Source organism: Octopus sinensis, linkage group LG6 (assembly GCF_006345805.1).
Source record: "Octopus sinensis linkage group LG6, ASM634580v1, whole genome shotgun sequence".
Lineage (NCBI taxonomy): Eukaryota > Metazoa > Mollusca > Cephalopoda > Octopoda > Octopodidae > Octopus > Octopus sinensis.
This window is the reverse complement of record NC_043002.1, coordinates 15,740,354-15,743,271: the sequence shown is the minus strand read 5'-3', so window position 1 is coordinate 15,743,271 and position 2,918 is coordinate 15,740,354. Positions and strand designations below refer to the sequence as shown.

Below are 2,918 nucleotides of genomic sequence, written 5' to 3'. Positions count from 1 at the left end.
CGAGATGCGGTCAGAGCGACGAAACCGTTCTGCACGCACTCGTTCAGTGTCCAACAATTTCCGACCTGTGGGCTTATGTCGAACAACTGCTGTCACGTGTGGGACGAGTCGGTTTATCAGCTGAGTTTATCGTCAATATTGTCACGCCTCCTTCCTTCAAACGGGAAGGAAGAGCTATTTTCATCATCCTTGTGGCTATGGCGAAAGAATGTATCTGTGGACGCGTCTGAAAGGATTGGAGACAAACACTTTCCTCTCTGGTCAATCTCTCATCAACTTCTTCAAGTACCACTTGAAAAGGAAAGTGAGAGTAGAGAGGCAAGTTTTGTCTAGCGAGTTTTAAAAAAAGATGGGTGAATGTAGCAAGAATGGACGTATGAATGACGAAGCCACCTTGAGCATAGTCCTATGAACCCAGAAATCGAAAACGGAGAGTTGTATTTGCAAAAAAAAAAAAAAAAAAAAAAAAGAATATAAAATGTGACTTCATTGACCGAGGTTACCGTGGTCTTTTCCGCAGGCTTTTCTTTCCAAGGGTAAACCTCACCTGTCCTCCCTTTACACTTCATATTGACATTTCTGTGATAACGATCCCTATTGATCATTTTTTTTTCTCTTCCTCCCGCCCCCCTTTTTTTTTTTTTTTTTTTTTTTTAAACCCCCTTATTTTTGTCCTCTTTCTCTCCTTTTACGATCCCTTTTGATCGAACCTCCCCCTTCCTTTTTTTTTTTTTTTTTTTTTTTTTTTTTTTTTTTAATACCTTCAAAAGAAAAGCTCTACCTTGTAATTTGTTCTATCTGTGTGCAGCCCTGTGTGGCTAAAAAGAAACATATTTTCATCGAAATTTTACATTTGTTTCTTTTTTTTGTAATGGTGCCCTCAGTGTCCAGCCCTGTGTGGACAATAAAGAAAGTTATCTATCTATCTATCTATCTATCTATCTATCTATCTATCTATCTATCTATCTATCTATCTATCTATCTATCTATCTATCTATCTCTCTCTAATCTATCTATCTATCTATCTATCTATCTTCTCATCTATCTATCTATCTATCTATCTATCTATCTCCTATCTATCTGTCTGTCTGTCGTCTTGTCTATCTATATCTATCTATCTATCTATCTACCTACCTACCTATCTATCTATTTATCTATCTATCTATCTATTTATCTAGCTGCCCATCTATCTATCTATCTATCTATCTATCTATATATCTATCTATCTATCTATCTATCTATCTATCTATCTATCTATCTATCTATCTATCTATCTATCTATCTATCTATCAATCTAACTATCTATCTATCTATCTACCTATCTATCTATCTATCTATCTATCTATCTATCTATCTATCTATCTGTCTGTCTGTCTATCTATACATACATACATACATACATACATACATACATACATACATACATAAACACACACATATATGACACATCTTTTCTTTTACTTCTTGGAGTTATTGACAGACTGTGTTCATGCTGTGGCCATGAAGAATTTTAGTCAAAGGGATCGATTACAGCACTTAGTTTTAAAACCTGGTACTTATTCTCTCGATGTCTTTTGCCGAACTGCTGACTTACGCAGTCGTAAACACACCAATACCGGTTGTCAAGCGTGGGTGTGAGAGATCTAACGCACAAAAAACACACAAGCATAGATATATATATATAAATATACGACGGGATTCTTTCAGTTTCCGTCTACCAAATCTATTCACAGGGCTTTGGTCGGCCTGTAGCTACAGTGGACGCCACTTGCTCAAAGTGCGACGAAGTGGTATTGAACTCAGAACCGAAGTTGTTACTACATAGCCACGCCAAATGTTTGATTTTATGTACAGATATAGTAAAATATGTGTGCGCGTGTGTTTGTGTGTATATGTATATATATATATATATGTGTATATGGTGTATATGTATAAATGTATATATGCATACCTATATATGTACATGCATATATATATATATATATATATATATATATGTACATTAATAAATGTGTTTGTGTGTGTATCAGGTTGCGTGAAAAGTAAACAACGTTTTGAACAATAAAGCATTTGTACGGGATTTTTGCAGAGTTTTGAATTTTTTTTACATTTTTTTTTTTTTTGGAATTGTCTGATAATGCAGGCATGAACTTGCCCAAATGCATCAATACATTAACTTTGATTTGTTTTCTCCGTTGTTACAATAATCTGAAACGGAACTGTCAAAGCGTAATATTCGAGCAATTTTGCTATTCAACTTCAAAAAGGACGGGAAGCAACTGAAACTGCTGGCGATAATAACGAAACCTTTGGTGAGGAAATGACCAGTGAGTGATCAGCTCCAAAATGGTTTAAACGATTTTGCAGTGAGTACATGAGTCTTGAAGATCGTGAGCTTAGTGGACACCTATCTGTCATTGATGATTATGAATGAATGACCTTCATTCAGAACGATCTACATAAAACCAGTCGAGAACTGGTAAAAACACTTCAAGTTAGCCAGAAAACTGCTTGCTACTGTTTGCATGCAATCGGAAAAAAAGCTCCACAAATTGGTACAACATGATTTGAATGAAAATAAGAAAATGCACTGATATAAAATTTGCTTGTCGCTTCTTCTCCGTAACCAGACCGATCCATTTCTTGACCGTACCGTAACTTATAAAAACAATTGGATTTTGTACAGTAATAAATACACTTGCTTCACATGGGTTAGACCAAAATGAAGCACCGAAAAACTTCCCTAAATCAGAGCTCTTCAAAAAGAAGATTATGGTGATTGTTTGGTGGTCTACTGCTGGACACATACACTATAACTTCTTAAAACTCAGAACAACCACTACTGCAGTTATATATTGACATGAAATTTCCAAAATGAACGAAAACCTCCTTCTCCTCCATTGTAGACTAGTCAACGA

The 2,918-nt window shown here is 35.6% G+C and overlaps 1 long non-coding RNA gene across 1 annotated transcript in view; it reads left to right on the top strand.

Annotated features, from left to right (window-relative positions):
- Nucleotides 1-1,655, top strand: part of LOC118763712 — a 40,958-nt gene extending 39,303 nt beyond the window's left edge. Inside the window, exon 3 of the long non-coding RNA XR_004999466.1 lies at nucleotides 1,471-1,655. This is a non-coding gene — a long non-coding RNA (uncharacterized LOC118763712). The remainder of the gene's footprint in view (nucleotides 1-1,470) is intronic.
- The last annotated feature ends 1,263 nt before the right edge of the window (nucleotides 1,656-2,918 follow it).